The sequence below is a fragment of the Bombina bombina genome, chromosome 3 (assembly GCF_027579735.1).
Source record: "Bombina bombina isolate aBomBom1 chromosome 3, aBomBom1.pri, whole genome shotgun sequence".
Lineage (NCBI taxonomy): Eukaryota > Metazoa > Chordata > Amphibia > Anura > Bombinatoridae > Bombina > Bombina bombina.
The window spans coordinates 706,758,456-706,764,654 of NC_069501.1; positions in this window are offsets into that span (position 1 = coordinate 706,758,456).

Here is a 6,199-nt window from a genome sequence, read left to right on the forward strand (position 1 = left end):
GTAGGTGGCGGCGCTTTGCGGTCGGCAGATTAGGGGTTAATTATTGTAAGTAGCTGGCGGCGACGTTGAGGGGGGCAGGTTAGGGGTTAATAAATATAATACAGGGGTCGGCGGGGTTAGGGGCAGCAGATTAGGGGTACATAAGTATAACGTAGGTGGCGGTCGGCAGATTAGGGGTTAAAAAAATGTAATCGAGTTGCGGCGATGTGGGGGGACCTCGGTTTAGGGGTACATAGGTAGTTTATGGGTTTTAGTGTACTTTAGGGTACAGTAGTTAAGAGCTTTATGAACCGGCGTTAGCCCAGAAAGCTCTTAACTCCTGCTATTTTCCTGCGGCTGGAGTTTTGTCGTTAGAGCTCTAACGCTCACTTCAGAAACGACTCTAAATACCGGCGTTAGGAAGATCCCATTGAAAAGATAGGATACGCAATTGACGTAAGGGGATCTGCGGTATGGAAAAGTCGCGGCTGAAAAGTGAGCGTTAGACCCTTTAATCACTGACTCCAAATACCGGCGGTAGCCTAAAACCAGCGTTAGGAGCCTCTAACGCTGGTTTTCACGGCTAACGCCGAACTCTAAATCTAGGCCCAAGAAAATTAGACATACCAAGTAATATGTTATGGGTACAATATAATCAAAACAATTGTGAATGTTTTTTTCAAAATGCTTTTTCATAATGGTAGTATATTGCAATATATCTATATCAGCATTTGTATTTTCATGTTGATGCTTTGCCATCTGTTTCCATATTTGTTACACAATCATGTTCAATTGAGCATGTTTTTAAACTGTTTGTATTTTAAATGTTTTGTCTGAGTTTCCGATTGGTTACTTTACCTTTAAGAAGGTGATGTCCGTTTGTAACACCCATCCCTATGATTAAGTGCCCATTTGCATGAAACGCGTAAAGGGTTAATCCGCTGTTCTATGCCTCTATTTTTAAATTATTTTTTAATAAACTGATGTTTTAAGTTTATATGTGCCTCACGAGTGCTGCTTCTTTTGTGCTTTAATCTGTGGAGTCCCCCAGGGATCAGTACTGGGCCTCGTTCTTTTTAATATTCTTATAAATGACTTGGAGCAAGGATTAAATAGTGACATCTCTATTTTTGCAGATGATACTAAGTTAAGTATGGTCATTAGGTCAGAACAGGATTAACTTTCATTACAAAGGGATCTGCAAAAATTAGAAGTATGGGCAAGTAAATGGAAAATAAGATTTAATACGGAAAGATGCAAGGTTCTACATTTTAGAAGTAAAAATAAGCAGGCAACATATTTTTTAAATGGGACAAGACTTAGCCAAACAGAGGAGGAAAGGGATTTGGGAGTAGTAATAGATAACAAGCTAAAGATGGGTGCACAATGCAGGGCAGCGGCTTCAAAGGCTAATAAGATACTAGCATGTATTAAAAGAGGCATTGATTCAAGGGAGGAAAGCATAATTCTGCCACTATATAAAGCCCTGGTAAGACCTCACCTTGAGTATGGAGTGCAGTTCTAGAAAAACTAGAAAAAGTTCAGAGAAGGGCCACAAAGCTAATAAGGGGATTGGATAAATTAACCTATGAGGAGAGGCTAGCCAAGCTGAGTCTGTTTTCTTTAGAAAAAAAGGCGCTTGAGAGGTGACATGATTACTTTATATAAATATATTCAAGGCCTATATACAGAGATGGCAGAAGCTCTGTTTATTCCTAGAAAATTGATTCTGACAAGAGGTCACAATTTAAGGTTGGAGGAAAGGAGATTTAATTTACTGCAACGGAAACGTTTTTTCACTTTAAGAGCAATAAAATTGTGGAACTCATTACCAAAGGAGGTAGTGAATGCCAATACCCTAGATACATTTAAAAATAGTCTGGATACATTTCTGTATATAAACAAAATTCATGGATATGATTGATAGTATTAAATGAGTCTCCTTTTAGTGGGGTTATTTAAGCTTAACTGAGCTTTTTGTAAGTATTTTAGATTTGTATAGGTTGAACTCGATGGACTTCAGTCTTTTTTCAACCTTATCTACTATGTAACTATGTATAACAAGGGCAGATAAATTAGCTCCACATCTTGAGCGTGCTGCTGCCTCTATTTGTATGAAGTGTCCCCTCATTACCGCTTTGAGAGTGGCCAACAGGTTTTCTGTTGTGGTTTGATTGTCATCATTCCAACTGAGGAATTCAGTTATCTTAACTTGAAGTTCAGCTTTAAGAGTGGGATCTGTGACAACTCTGCCTGTTTTGACTACTCTATTTGCCTTAACCCCTGAATTGCTGGACTGCTTTACTGTTGATGAACTCTGTCTGTTTTGACTACTCTGCTTGCCTTAACCCCTGCATTGCTGGATTGCTTAAAGGGACATAATACTCATATGCTAAATCACTTGAAACTGATACAGTATAACTGTAAAAAGCTGACAGGAAAATATCACCTGAGCATCTCTATGTAAAAGGGGAAGATATTTAACCTCACAATCTCCTCAGCTCAGCAGAGTAAGTTCTGTATAAAAAGTTATACTCAGCTGCTGCCCGGCTGCAGGTAAAAAAAAAAAAAAAAAGAAATGAACAGCAGCCAATCAGCATCAACAGTGCTGAGGTCATGAACTCTTTTACTGTGATCTCATGAGATTTGACTTAACTCTCATGAGATTTCATAGTAAACTTCCTTAAACTGAAAAGGGAATTAAGATGAGTGTGCACGAAAGCTCTCTCCCTTAGCTGTCCCGGGACAGACATACTGATTTGCTTCTTAGAAGTCCGTTACAATGGGATGTCGCTACTAAGGAACTTTTGAGGTAAAACATCTTTCTTTTTTACATAGAAATGTTCAAGTGATATTTTCTAATCAGCTTTTTACAGCTATGCTGCATCCCTTTCAAGTGTTTCAACATTTGGGTATCATTGCCCTTTAACGGTTGATGAACTCTGCCTGTCTGACCATTCTATTGGTTTACCCCTGAACTGTTATACTGCTGGACATCCTATTGTTGCTGACTCCTCCTGTTCCCGGTCCTTCTATTGGTTTACCCCTGAACTGCCATACTGCTGGATTACCTTCCTGTTGCCGCTGAGTACTGCCCTGCCTGCTGTGAGTTCTGCTTACCTAATTTTACAAACTCTCTCTCTCTGCTCTGGGATATTTAATCTCATTCCTTCATATCCACGCCGGGATAAGAAGACTACTGGCAAATTTGGTCTGATAGTGGAATATCCAACGAGCATTACACTTTCAATCTCATCTAGATTGTTGAGCTGCATAACAGCGAAGAACATTGTCTCATTCCATTTCATGAGCTTGTTGTCTATAAACTACAAAACAGAAAGCTCTCTGCTTGCTCCCATGCTATACCTGCTAGGCCTTTGTCTGTTCATGTATTTCCACAGGGGGTTGATGTTATAATAGCCTATGTGTATTTGCACAACCGCACAAAACAGTCTTGGCAAACGAGGGCACATAGCACCAAATTTGTTTAGTTCTTCAGATAAAGAGAGGAAATATTTTGGTGGTATCGCTTCTATTTTCCTGTTCAGGAGTTGAAGCTGGAGCAATTGTTGTTGGTTTAAGACCTCATCTTTCTCTGTAACAGAGCTTTCAGCCTCACTGCCCTTGGAAGACTGCAGTTTTACACCAACCAACTGTCAACATCATCATTTTTAAAGATTTCAGAATCTGAAGCTGCAGCAGATTTGCTCACTGGTTGCTCTTTTTCATCTGAATCAAAGAACTTTCACTTGGTAAAACACAGCAGTTTATTGCTCTCTGTGCCCAAATCTATATAATTCGGAGACTTTCTGCCTTTCCATATCATAACATGGGTTACATCTATCAAAGAGTGCTGCCTGGTTTATCAGATTCTAAGTAACTCAAATAATACTGTGTTTGCTCATAAAATGGAATCCTCTACTTTTAACATTCCATTATTTTTACATTGTCCATAAATTGACAACAAATCATACACCACATAGGAAACAGGTAAAGGTCATGTTTTGTGTTTTGTCCCATTTGAAATAAAGATATTTATTCTTATTTGCGAAATAATTCCCCTTCTTTTGCTAAGAGATGATTCATCTGTATACCGTTTAACTTTTCTGAATGGTAGCTAAATTACTTACAGTTTGGTGTCATAAAAAAATTGTTCAGGTTGGAAGATTAACTATCCAGTGTACAGAGCGGACTTGGCAGGCAGTCAATTCAAACACAACACTGAGGCAGGAAAGACAACGCTAACAAGAATGTGAGCAGGCATTCTTATTAATTATCCACTGTATACACTATGCGGTACCCTCCATGTGTTTTGCAGCAATTTTTCATGTGCATGCTCCTAGGCCTATTTCAGTATGCTCTCATGTAAAGGTAAATTGGGAAGTTTTTTTTTTTTTAATTGTATGTTCTATACGGGTTATGAAAGCTTAATGGGCAAAACATTAATCCAAAGCTTGCAGCATACTTAACTGCAAGCAAACCAAGATTATGAATCGCGACATAGATCTAGCAGCATTTCTAGATGTATGAAGAGAGCATACTGTACCACCCAAAAATGTTTAAATGCTTAAAAGTTTAGGATACAAGCATTGTGCATCACTATTGGGATGCCAGGTATATAGTGTTATGGTAAATGGTTAACATTATAGCACCAATATAAAATTCAAAACTCAATTTCTAACAAATCGCCCCCATTAGAATCCCCATTAACATTGATTAGCTGTATGTATCGGATTTGTGGAAGTTTTTTCTGGATAAAATTTTAATCATATTATCAGTCAACTTTGTATAGAGAAATATTAGTTTTTAGTAAATATTTATGAACTACATATGTATGATGAACTAGAAATAGGTTTTAAATAGATTCATGATTTTATTAATGTATTTTAAATGAATTATAATTTTTTAAAGGTGTTTTGGTTAGGGAATATGTAACCATGTACAAGTATAGTATGCAATATTGTATGTATATATAGTTTAAGATGTATTTATCCATGTATTATTTATGTATAACGAGTTGTGAAATAAGCATTTACATGTACAAGTATCAGGTATTCGTAACAGCGGATCAAAGACTTTAGAGAACTAACACATAATAGGATAAGAGAATTTGAGAATATAAAGTTCGATTTACAGATTCCCATACATCACAAAAGAGTGAGTGGTGTGGAGAATATAAAAGGGCTATGATTAAGCAATGTGGGCATTGCCTCTGACGAAGCGAGGAGGAGCCTCGCGAAACGCGTTAGGCCACGCCCACTTTGACGACACGCAGGACGTACTCCATCGACAAGGATAGCGTCTGCACTGGAGCCGGCTTCAAACAGTGCAGCGCTTGTCAGATCGGATTGAGAGAGGGTCCTGATACCAATAAGAGAGCTTACCCGCTGGTTACCGGACATCACAGGAGAGTGAGGAGAAGAGACCGGTGTGGGGACGTTACTTGTAATTTTTATAGATGCGCACACATACCTCATATGTTTGAGGACATTTGATGTGAGTGGAGACCCATATGTTTGGAGAGTTTTATGTTTGTTTTTAAGCAATAAATTGTTTTTTAATCTGCACTTAGATTGTCCGTGTACTGTTTGGTGCACGGACTTTGCGCTCCTGTTTTCTCATCTTCTGACAGGGATCACCTTCAGCAAACCAAAATGACAGTTTCAAAACTTTATAAATCTTATTTTTACATTTTATTTTTACCTGCCAAAGTTGTCTTCTACTTGTGTCCCTGGTGGCTCCTTTCCTGGATACAGCTTGTTTTTATTTTTAAATGGCAGCTAGCAGTTCTGCCTTTCCTATGGCAACCGCTCACTATCAAGTTTCCTCTAGCAGTGCACACACATAGGGCAAATTTATCAAAGTGAGAATAAGAAAATAATCACGTTTGTATTAAAAAAAAGCTCATGAATTATGTCACCATATAAATAAAGGTTTACGCACCCATAAAGTTGCAACTTTTCATATGTGAGACAAATTGACTCATGATCATTCGCAACTCTTTAATATATGCAAATAAGTTGTCTGGAAACGCCTAATTCTTGTATTAATCTATATTGGCTTTTTAAAATGCCCATATATTGGCAGTTCAGCAGCAAGCAGTGTCCAGCACAATGCGAATCAGCTGTGGTGCAAATCTGTCTGAGGTTCTACACCAACAACCTCAAGTCAAGACTAAGGGCAACAGGCCCGAAACAATGACTTGATTTGTGTACCATTG